The 12,987-nt window shown below is 34.1% G+C and overlaps 1 protein-coding gene across 1 annotated transcript in view; it reads right to left on the bottom strand.

Moving 5' to 3' along the window:
• The window catches only part of DMD (dystrophin), a 2,282,785-nt gene that overhangs the window by 1,761,375 nt on the left and 508,423 nt on the right, over positions 1–12,987 (bottom strand). The window lies entirely within an intron of this gene.

Genomic DNA, 12,987 nt, shown 5'->3' with positions numbered 1-12,987 from the left:
GATCTTAGACACATGTTACAACCAGAGTTGACTCCAACCATTTTTCACTTTACTATTCAATCATCTCCCCGCCAGCTATCATATCTTGCTCCATATGAAACTTTTCTACCATGGAATCATAATCAAATCAATTCTGTCATTGTTCTTCAAAAGGATTTTGTCAATATAAGCCCCAAAGCCCTACTTTCCCTCTGTAATTTTCCAAATCATGGTTTTTCTCCTTGGCATTCTTCTTTATGTATTATCTTTCCATATTAAAGTGCAAACTTTTTAAAAGTAGAGACTGCCTTAATTTTTATATTTATATCTCCACGTGCTTGGCATATAGTAAATATTTAAGTCATTTACTCACATTCATTATGCATAAATATGAACCTGTTTATATAAGCCTGCATATTTATTTATGTATATTATACCATAGAGTCTCAGTAGCCATGTAGTCCAACCTGTACCTAACAATAGGATTCTATATTGTAAAACACAAGATCCAATTTTTGCTTGATGACATTGATTTTGGGAAAACAGTTCTCTAAGTCAGCCTGCTTATTTATTTGTGGAGAAGTACCAGGCCTTGCCATCTGCCTTCACAAATCGATCTGCTCTACCTCCAGTTCCTACCTCCAATTCCTACCTCCAATTCCCTCCACTGTCATCTGACCTACTGATATAACCCAAGAACTCCTGGGTCTTGTCATCTACCCAGTCATTACATTCTTGGGACATAGAGGCCTTTCCAGTGTCTTGTAGGTTAACTCTCCTGGCTTATCTCCTTCAAATAGAGAGTGAGTTTGACTGCAAGGATTATGATACTGTTCAATTTGTATGCTCAATACTTAGCATAGTATTTGGTGCATATTAAGCACACAGGTCTTTTTCCATTCATTCACTTTCAATTTGCTTTTAGGCAGTTCTTACTATTTTCCAACATTAGGCTAGGTAACCTTTTCCTATAAAAGTATAAAGGCAAATACACAGAACACAAATACACAAACACATTAAAAATATAATGCATTTGACTATTAGACCACTGGAAAACATAATTTCTGAAGAGATTAACATTAGAATAGAAAATTAATAGAAATAGAAATTTAATAGAAAATTAAGCTAATGGTTATACATGCTGTCTATCCACTTTATTCACCTAGCATATGCTTTTACACTAAATAGATGGATCTGATACCATAAAATGAAGACTGAAGTATTATCTAATAGACTATTGTGGATGCTCTTTAAGAATTCTTATTTAGCAGATGGGCAAAGAAAAATAAATGTTCAGGATCTTGATTGTCACTGACACTTGTGAAATTATCATCTGACAAATCAAGATGAAATAACTTGGCAAGGACCCAGTACATTTAATGAGTCATTTAATTAAATAAAATTTTGTCTCCCTAGCTAAATGGAATGCTATCATTTGAATTCTGCTCCACTGCTATCTGCAAAAGAGAAGCCTAGATTTCTCTCCTTTATGTCTTTTTAAATGGCAACTTAAGTTTAATAATGATATTATCTTGGATTTATACAGTCCATACTCATTCAGTTGTTCAGGGGAAGATTAACAGATGTGCCTGTTACTCTGACTACTCTGACTTTTTCCCTTTGTTTCCTGCTTTTGTCCATTTCACTTTCATTAGCACCTTCTTAAGAAAAGATAAATGAAAATAGCAGTTCAATTGTCATTTTTCGACTTGTTGGCACCTTTGAAATATAAGGTGGAACATCTTGATTAAAATAAAGATTTTGTAATTTCTGTAGAACTGATTTGTCTGAATTCAGAATAATTGAAAGTGATCTAAGATATATGTAGAAGTAGCTAGGTTGCACAATGGATAGAATACTGGGCCTGGAATCAGGAAGATCTGAATTCAAGTGTGAACTCAGATGTTTATTAGATGTGTGACCCTTGTCAAGTCACTTGGCCCTGGTTGCCCCAGTTTCCTCAACTATAAAATGGGCTGGAAAAGGAAATGACAAATCCTTCACTAACTTTATTAAGAAATCCCCAAAGGGGTCATGAAGAGGCAGATACAACTGAAAGGACTGAATAACAACAAAGATGTATGCAATTGTTTAAAAATATATACATAATAGCTCTGGGGAATATAAAATTTGAGTTAATGAATATTTAATATTTTATTAATTTAAAAGACATTTATGACATTGTCTTATGATAGTCTATTGACTACAATACATATATTTGAAGGAAGAAATTTATTTCAATTTAATTGGAGGTCTTCAAGCAAAGACTAGAGGACTACTTATTGTTTTCTTTTTATAGAGGAGATTCTTATTCAGAGAGGAATTTGATTGAATGACCACTTAAATCTATAACAACTATGAGATCTTGTAAAGTATAAAATAAGTAATAGGAAGCATACTGTATTTATAAGTACATATATTTGAATATTTTTTCTCCCAAGAGGAAGAGTATACTATCATTAGAATTCCATTCTACTGTTTATCTGCAAAAGATAAGCACAGAAGGAAAAGAAACAGTATGAGCTATTATTAAAAGCACAGAAATAAAAGTAATACAGTGTGAGCTAATTGACAGGCAAGCTTTTATGGAAGCTAAGCAATGAAATCTCACACATTGAGAAATATTTATAGAGGTCATTTTAAAACATGTACATACACATAACTCATACATGGACATTGACAATAGTATATTGGCAAATGAAATCAAGGAAGGCTTTTGATCTGTATAAGGGAAAGGAATATAGAAATTTAAAAACTCAAGAATACTTTGATGAACTGATGTAAAGTTACTGCATTGTATGCATACACCCATACATACATACATACATACATGGATGTATACATTATATGTATAAATATGTACATACTACAAAACTGCTTAAAAGATGGACACATAGGCACTATATGACAGATTATAGCAGGTTATAGTTTTTATGGTGCATTAAATATTGTGAAATACTTTACATAAATAATCTTATTTGATTATTACAGCAAGCCAATTAAGTCAAGCATTACATGTAACATTATCTTCACTTTATGGATAAAGCCCATAGACTCAGAGGAAATAGTGACTTAGCATTATCAAATCCAAATCCCCTTAACCTATGTCAATCTTTGCATTCCAGGAATTCATAACTATTTTTTGTTGGACTTTTTTTGGTCATGGGTCCCTTCTCAAAACAGACACACACACATACACACACACACACGCACACACAAACACACAAACAGGATGCATAGGATCACAAAGGACATCCATTTAATTGAAATAAGCATTTTTTCTCATTCAAGTTCATAGGCACCTTGAAATCTATCTATCCAGGTTAAGAACCCCTGATCTATTTGCTATATCATGTCTGTTTCAGACTAATAGTTGTCTCAATAAAGGAAATCATTTTCTTTTATTAGGATATAATATTGTCTGAGAAGATAACTTTTATGTATCTCTATTAGTTCCCCTACTAGATTATGAGCCAGGATTTTATGTCCAGAGATGACCTTACCCTTCTTTTGAAAAAGCATAGTGCTAGGGACAATAAATACTTTTTGATTGATGATTTGATTATAGTATTACATGTATATGCATGTATGTATGTGTATCTTATTGGGAAAAAACATTTATATTGTGCATTTAATTACATTAAGATTCATCATGGGTTTGGTAAGTTAATACTATGTAACATTACAAGAGATGCTTTTGTAATATACAGAAAATGGTGACCAGTTAGTGAGGGAACTGAAAATTATGTTATAATCAGCTGAAGGAAATAGGATTGTTCAGTCTGACAAAACCAAGACTTGGGGAGGAACATTAGATATTCACAAGTATTTGAAGGAATGTATTATAGAAAAGGTTTCAGAGTTGTCTGAGGAGACAGAAGGAATAAAGGAATAAATTTGAAGAGTGGCTGATTTAAGTACATTGCAAAAAAAAATACCAAAAAGAAGAAACTTTCTAAGAATTGTTGTTGTTCAGTTATTCAGTCATGTCTAATTCTTCATGATTCCATGGACTTTGTTCATGGGATTTTTGTGGCAAGTATACTAGAGTGTGATTTGTCATTTCCTTCTCTAATGTGTCCCCTTTTTTATAAATGAGAAACTGAGGCAAATAGAGGTTAAATGACCCAGTTAGCAAAGATCTGAGTCCAGGTTTAAATTTATGACTACAGAAATCCTTACTCCTGTATGTACCTTACCCCCTAGCAGCCCCTTCTATATTAGAGCTCTCCCAAAGGAAAACAATCTAACTTAGGAGGTAATGTGTTCCCTATCTCTGATGATTATCAGAAAGTAGCTCATTAATAATTTTTCAAGAGGTCACATAAGGGATTTGGACTTCTGATTTTAATAAGGATTGGGCTAGTTACTTTCTGATGTCCTTTTTCATTCAGAAAGTCTAATTTGTAGTTTCTACGATCCCAGGTCCCAGGTCCCTTTTCCAGATTGATCTTTTCACCTTTCTCTTCCTGATTTTTTCATCATGAATCATTGGCTTTTCTTTCTTTATCTTCCTCCTTAGAGAAAGGACTAATGAACAACCAAATACTGGGGAGATCCAGGATTTTTCCCTTTCTTGGTGATTAATTTAAAGCTTAGTTCTCTGAAGGGGTAGATGGATGATGAGAGGAATTCTTGGAATTCTTATCCTACTCAACTAGAGCGTCTTACAAAAATATTAATTTCAGGTAAATTTCTAGCTCATTGTGTCCTACTCAGTCTGGTCTGAGCAGTAGTCCAATTAAGAAATGTCTCTTTATCTAGGACTGAGTACATATCAAATACAGAGCTGGGCCTAAACCTCTGACATTTATGAGCTGTGTGATCCTGGACAAGTCATAACTGAAGAAATTCCATTTAGAATGTTCTTCAGGTTCTAATTTTTTCAGCTATTTTCCAGAGGAAATGATTTCTAGTCCTCTAGGGCTGGAGACACTTAGCAAATAAGATGCTAGAGTCTGATGGTAATGATGATGATACTTATCCTTCATTCTCAAAAAAAGACCATGGCACCATGGAGATGATACCAGGACGAGCACATGAATTGGATTTCAGGGAGGGGGTCAAGTGCAAAGTCATCAACTTCACTTTCTCCTCCAGAGTCATCTGGGTACAGTGACAAGATATGAATCAGGAAAGTTAGAGATCATCCTGGATGAAAGGCAATAGGGATTAAGTGATTTACCCAAGGTCACACAGCTAGTAAGTGTCAAGTGTCTGAGGCTAGATTCAAACTCCCATCTTCCTGACTCCAAAGCTGGTGCTCTAACTATTGCATCCCCTGGTTGCCACTAGAGTTAAAGTCAGATAGTTTTAACAGGATTTCCTAACTTTATTTGTGTCATAGACCCCTGAAAAGTTTTATGAGCAGAATGGACCCTTTATCAGATAATATTTATGTCTAAAATAAAATATATATGATTTCAAAGAAAACGAATCTATTAAAAGGAAACTGTATTTTCATCCACATTCAAACACACCCACAGGCACTTTGGGTATCTTGGATCCAGCTTAAGTATCCCTGCTGCAGAGAGACATGGCAATGAGACATGGTGATATTCATATATTGACATTTGATATAATAATAAAATTAGACATGAATTATGAAAGTTTTCCCATTTAAATTTAAGATTTGAATTTGAATTCCAAAAAAGTATTTTTAAGGTACAGCATGTTTAAAGTTTTCTAGTCCTTAACAATATTATGCCTCAATAGTATCAGTTATTTAATTAACCTTTCTCTAAATTTTCTAAGTCATCAAGAAAATAGATGTATCATAAAAAAGGCAGAGAAATGGAAAACAAGCCAGTTACAGAGGAAAAGTGGGGATATGGTTTCACTGTGGGCTGCATTAACTGCTCCACTGGAGCAAAGTAATTAATTTTCCTTCATTGCACTATAATCTGCAAGCCTGATCTAAGGGGTGGGAAGTTGGGAAAAGAAGAAAAGAAAGACAATGGTTTTCTCAGAGCTTAAAACCCTCATCTCCTTGAATCATTCACATACTGTAACTAGAGAAAGACCAGTCATTTATGGATATGTTGCACTTGTGCCTTTTTTCTCTCATTTTAGACATTTCATTTTTAAACTAGTTAACTATATTGATTAAACCTTAGGAACACTTTTACATTTAGTAGCTATAGTTAAATTCAATTTGTTCTAAAAAAAAAAAGAGCAGGCTAACCCAGCAAGCAGTTATACTCAGGTGAAGAAGAGAAGGATAAGTGGGATGTTGATGTTTATATCAATTTATTAAAAAATAAATACTGGGATTTTCAGACTAGAAATGCACTTGGGCCAGTTATATTTCAGTAGTTTAGACACATACCTCCCTATGTAATTATAAACCAGACTACTATGAAGTAGTATTCTTCTCCAGATCAACTGAGGATATAAAATTCAAATGGATTGTCTAGTAGTTCTTTTTAAAAGTACAGTCTACTATGATTAATGGTGAGCATTCAGCCAACTTTTAAAATGGAAAATGCACAGCTTCTGTCTTCACTCATTTTACTTAGGCTATTACACAATGTACTTCCTTTCAACATTTTAAAGCTTTCTCTTATTCACTTCTCAATTTGAAAACAGGAACATATGATCAACATGTTATCTCTTTCACTAGGTCTCAATCATTCTAAGTAATAGGCAAATTCTTTAATATGGGAAACATGAAAACAACAAATAAATTGACAGAGACTGTGTCTACATACAAATCAAGCATGACAAAGCAGATGGTACTGTTGGCCTCCACCCATATTTTCCCAACTTGATATTTAGAGTTTACATGGCCCAAAGAATAAGATAATGAAGTATCTAGGATATTGCAGTATGTCCTATAGTCAGGGGGACAAAGGTTCATTGAATCGACAGACAACAAATCAATCAAGTAACAAATCCTACTATGTGACAAGCAATATACTAAATATGAGACATTCAAAGAAAAAAATGAAATAGACCTTGATCTCAAGGAATTTATATTTAATCAGAAGATACATATGAATATATATATGAATATAAACCAAATATATATGAAAGTAAGACAATGTAATTAGGTGTGAGAGAAGACATGGGGAAGCTGGAAGATGAGTCAAATAATTATTCATTTTTTCTTCTTACTTCCCAGAATGAGCACAGAATTATTGAGATGGGAGATAGTTCTTTTGGCTAACAACCAGAGACACATTGACAGATACTTCTGTCCTCATACAGTCACATGAGGAAAGAGCTAGTTTCAGAGAATGTCACTACTCATGGGGGAATAAGAAAGGGAATAAACTTTTATGTGAACCTGCTGTGATAAGCACTTTTAACTTTGTAAGGTAGGTGATGTCATTATGCCCATTCTACAGTCAAAGAAACTGAAGTAAGTATGTTAGGAGTCTTGTATTCAAATCTAGGTTCAGAAATTAAATTGAGTGGTAGCCCCAGGTGAATAACTTATTCTTTTTTTCCCCTTAGTTCCCATTTTATCTGTAAAATATCTATGTCCCAGTATTGTTATACAGATAAAATGCGATAATATTCACAAAGCACTTTGCAAAACGTATAGTGTTATATTTTGTTGTTTGGCTGCTCTACTTGTTTCTGACTTTTTTGTAGCCTCATTTGAAGTTTTCTTAGCCAAGATACTAGAATGGTTTGCCATTTCTTTCTCCAGCTCATTGACATATGAGGAAACTGAGTCCATCAAGGTTAAGTATCTTGCTCAGCCTTACAAATCTGAGGTTGGATTTGAATTTAGATTTTTTTCTATTCCAGGTCCTGCTCTGCATTGTTAGAGCTACCTTGCTACATCACATAGCTAAGGGACATGAGGAACATGGACACCCCCCAAAAAATCAACTGATTCTTGGAGTACATTCCTTTGTTGCCCCTTAATAGCCTTCTTCAGAGTTATGCCAAAGGGTAACTTCAGAAATTCCCAAATAGGGTGATAAAGTTAGTCAATATTGAATAACATATAGCAACATATATTATATTCTCTCTGTATATGGGGATTCTTCATACAGTAGAATGTAAGTGCCTTCAGAGCAAGGCTATTTTTTTCATGTCTTGTATTTCCATAAATTAGTATACTGGCTAGAAATTAAAAAATGATTAATAATAATTTAATCAAATTATATTTCATTGTAAGTTTTACATGGTAGTTGTAAGATTTATTAGAAGTTAAACATTTGTTTGAGGTGACTAGAACATTTTTCACTGTTTTTTTTATTTATTTTTAATCACATTATTACAATGGTCCTATTGTGAAAGTAAACATAATCCTCCTCCCCACAAAGAAAGAGAAACCTCAAGAAAAATAAAATGTGAAAGAGAAAAAAGTGTGTTTTAGTCCATATTCAGATAACATCAGCTCTGTCTTTGGGATGGATAGAACTCTCTATAATAAGTCCAACAGAGAAATTGCTTCAATATTTTCCCTCCACAGTTGCTAATTGCTAGCTATATTTCCCTCCATCCTATTCCTCCCTACTCCCATTTATTGTATTCTCTCTGTTGCTACTCAAAAGTGTGTATTTGACTACTCTCTCCCATGATCTTTCTTCTCAGCCCACTTTCCTTTTGTCCCCTTTCTGCCATCCCTTTCCTCTCCTATTTTCCTTTAGGGTAAGATAGATTTCTATACTAAATTTAGTTATTTCCTTTCTGAGCCACTACAGATGAAAGTGAAGGGTCCCTCATTCCCCCTCACCTTCCCCCATTCCACTCAATTGCAAAAGCTTTTTCTTGCTTCTTTTATGTGAAATAACTTAGCCCATTCTACTTCTTCTTTCCCTTTCTGCCAGTACATTCCTTTCTCTCCCATTAACTTTATCTTTATAAAATATTATACCTTCATATCCAGCTCCCTCCTGTGCCTTGCTTATATAAGCTCCTTTTAACTGACCTAATAAATGAGAAGGTTCATGATTTATCAACATCATCTTCCTATGCAGAAATATAAGCAGTTCAACATCATTAAATCACTCATAATTTGCCCTTCTCATCCACCCTCTCTATGCTTCACCTGAATCCTGTACTTGAAGATCAAACTTTCTGTTCAGCTCTGGTTGTTTCAGTAGGAAAGTTTGAAAGTCCCCTATTTCATTGAATATCCATCTTTTCCCCTGAAAGAATGTGTTCAGTATTTTCCTGGGTAGTTGATCCTCAGTTATAATTCAAGCTCTATTTCAGTATCATATTCCTACAAACCTTTAATGTAGAAATTGCTAAATCCTGTGTAAATCCTGAATATTGCTTCCAGATTTTTGAATTGTTTCCTTCTGTTTGCTTGTGATGTTTTCTCCTTGACTTCTGGAATTTCTTTATATATTCCTGGAAGTTTTTATTTTGACATCTCTTTCAGCAGGTGATTGGTGAATTCCATCAATTTCTATATTACCCTTTGCTTTTTTCCATTTGACCTAAACTTGTTTAAAGATATTATTTTCTTCTGTATTTGTTTTCAAGATTTTCTCACATCGTTCTCATTTCTTTTCCCAATTTTTCCTCTACCTCCCTTATTTGATTTTCAAAATCTTTTTTGATCTCTTCTATAGCCTAAGACAAATCCTATTTTGCTTGAAGGCATTGCATACAGAAGTTTTGACTTTGTTTGCTCATTTCCTTTGTCTATGCTTAGATTTTAACTATGTCTTAAGATGGGGCACTGCTTCTAGGGTGGAGGAAACATTTTCCCTAGCTTTTGAAGAATTGCTCTCTTGGCTTGTGCTCTGGTCTGTGGATGACTAGGCACTCTCCTCTGCCCTGAAACTGAGAGTAGGTCCCTGCTTCACTTTGGCAGTAAAAGCTTCCCTTTCTGAGACTGGGATGTGAATATAGGCAAAGCAACAGAGTTGGCCACAGAGACTGCTTTGCAGTCTCCTCCAACCACTGTTTGTGAGTGGAGTGAAGGCAGGATATATTGCTGGAAGCAGCTTCTAGGTGGGTGCCCAGTCTGTTTCTGGTTCCTGGAGCTGGGGTTGCTCTGAGGCCTGTGCTGGACTGTGGTCCTTGCTCAGTCTGATGCAACATAGTTTCCCCTTGACCTTCCAAGTTGTCATTGGCAAGCCCTGGACTTAGAGGTCTGGAAACTGCCCCACTGCCACAGACTCAGATAAACCAGTAGACCAGGCATCACACAGGCTGTTCCTGGATGGCTGGAGCTGTTTTACTCCAGCCCTGGTTGCACCCTTTTCCACCTTTTTGTAAACAGACTTTTCCCATGGATCTTGCAAATTGTCTTGGGCTGGAAAATTGTTTCACTTAGTCTTTCTGTGGATTTTGCCACTATAGAATTTGGTTAAAATTACACTTTAAAGGCATATAGTGTATTATAGGGGAGAGCTGCAAGGATTTTCTGTCCTCACTCAACCACCTTGGCTCTGCCAGCACCACCCCCTCCATTTTTAACTGTTAAAGCAATATACCCTCTAAACTGATTCAACTTGAGCTACTTCCTTTGAATTTGTACACAATAGTGAAACAAACCTCTTAGGTCAGTGGAGTGTTGGTGATATGAGATTGTTAAATTTATTTTATAATTTTCGTAAAGCCCAAGCTTTCTGAAGAGATACATTTGAGTCTGCATAATTTCAAGTTATTACTAGCTTATTTGTTATGGTCAGATTCTAAGGTTCCCCAAGAAATAAACTCAGACCAGTCCACACAATGTAATGGACTTTATTAACTCGCTAAACAGTAGCCTATCTGTAGGAGAAGGTGAAATATAGAATTGAGAAGCAGTCAAATATGTGAAGTTAGAGGTTAGATGGTATATCAGTATGAATTTCCAAGCACTTCATAGGAAAAAGGAAGAAAGATAAATGAATTGAGAAGTGGACTGAAGAAGATATGCATTTAACTGTCCATAATGATTTCATACCAGTTTCCAAAACACTCTCGGGTTAGTAAATTTTAAAGAGGGAGAAGGTAGAAACAGTTCAAAGCTGCAGTAGTATCCAAGTTAGGTGGTCATAAGGAAGATTCATATGGTACATGGCAATATTTTTTTAGAACCTTAAAATGTAGCCTAGTCTAGAATTGTCTAAGATTCTCCTTTCCTAGGCAAATTAGGCTAGTTACTTTCTTAGTCAATTTTGCTTAACTATTTTTCTTTGCATCTTAGTAAATTCAATTTAAGGGACAAGGATTATATATAGAATTAACTTTAATGCAAAAATAAAAGGCACATTAATATATTTTTTTAAAAATGTGGATGTGCCTACTTAATAATTTTATTTATGAGAGACCATGATTGTCTCAAGAGGTAAGAATTATTAAAGTTATTTGGGAGAAAAATTAAAATTGATAGATGACTAGATGATAGAAAATATATTACTGGTTATTTCTGCTTCCTCACATAGCATATCATAAAATGGATAGATGACTCAGTCAAAAAACAAAAGTCTGGTTTGTATAAGAATATGACTTGCTATGAGCTTATCACCTTCAATTTAATCACACATCAATCCAACTCAAGAGTAATAAGCACATTTATCCTTATATCCAACAATGGTGAAAGTTGTATTCACATATCTTCTTTCACATCTATCCCTTCCTTACTATTTCCACTTTCAGTATCTTATTTCAGGTTTTTATCACCTTATTCTTGGACCATTAGTCTAAGCATGGTCTTCAATTTATCCTGCCCACTGTTTCACATTCATCATCCTTGTGGCAATATTTTGACACGTTACTCCTCAAACATTTTATAATAAATTCTTCAACAAATCTACATTAGATGTCCACTATGTGCACCTTGTACAAGACACAGGAAGAGATAAAATTAAGCATCTGACCACCATGACCTTCTAATGTAATTGAGTTAAAAGAATGCTACTTTTGGAGTAAGGTGTTCTAGGCAAGTCATTTACTTTTGTGTACCTTTATTTCCTTATCTATAAAAAATGACTTTAGATTGTCCAATAAAGACTATATAGGCAAACATAGAAACTTTAAAAATAATTCTTGTGATTTCATTGTTATAAGAAACTGAAGTGAGTAAATTCCTTTTACCAAGGCAGATTGAACCCTACTCTGCATTTTATAGTCTTAGTTGCCTCAGGTACTACAATATTAAAAAATTTGCTTAGGGTCATAGAAATAGAATTGGTTAGGGGAGAGACCAGTTTTCCCTTTATTACAGAATAACTATATGTCAAATAAACAGATTATTATATGAATATTAAAAGTAGTACAATTAATTACTCTGAGAATTGATGAAGAAGAATTTACCTAAGTGGATCCCTCTTTGTCAAATATAATTCAAATGCCTCAGAATCTAGGGCATGCTCAAACCTATCCTGAGCTACTACCCTTTCCAACTATATCTTCTACTACTTTCATAAACAGATCCTAGCCAATATGAATTTCTTAAGAATGTTTTTGTTTTCTTACTACATATAGTTGCTCATATCATTTCACTTTTTTCAATCATTTCCAATGCTATTAATGAATGTTTTTAATAGTATAAAATCTTCCAAAATATTCCTACTTTGTGAGAGGTCTCATAAAAAAGTGAAACAGGTAAGTTGACAATCATACAGTGATCTCATCTGAAAATGCATACATCATGTAATAGCTGTAGTACTACCTCTCTATTTTTCTAAGGGGATAAAAATATATTTTTCTCCCTTCAATCTCCATCTAATTAAAAAAGGAAAAAAAGTCTTACAAGAAATATTCATAGCCAAATGAAAACAAATACACACACACACACACACACACACACACACACACAGACATACACACAAACAAAACCTATGTCTCCATCTAAAAATCATTACTTCTCTGAAATTCTTTGCAAATTTTATTATCTGTCTTCTAGAATCCTAAATGGTCATTGTATTGATCATAGCTCTTACAACTTTAAAAATTATTTTTATATCGCTGGCATTGAATAAATTCTTGTCCTGGTTCTGCTCATTTTTTTTCTTGCCAGACTATAAAATTCCTCATATGTGTTTAATTTCATAATATTGACTTTATAGTATACATCATTTCTTTGCTCTAGAATATTCACTC

The sequence above is a fragment of the Macrotis lagotis genome, chromosome 1 (assembly GCF_037893015.1).
Source record: "Macrotis lagotis isolate mMagLag1 chromosome 1, bilby.v1.9.chrom.fasta, whole genome shotgun sequence".
Taxonomy (NCBI): domain Eukaryota; kingdom Metazoa; phylum Chordata; class Mammalia; order Peramelemorphia; family Peramelidae; genus Macrotis; species Macrotis lagotis.
This window is presented reverse-complemented; position numbering and strand designations above follow the sequence as displayed.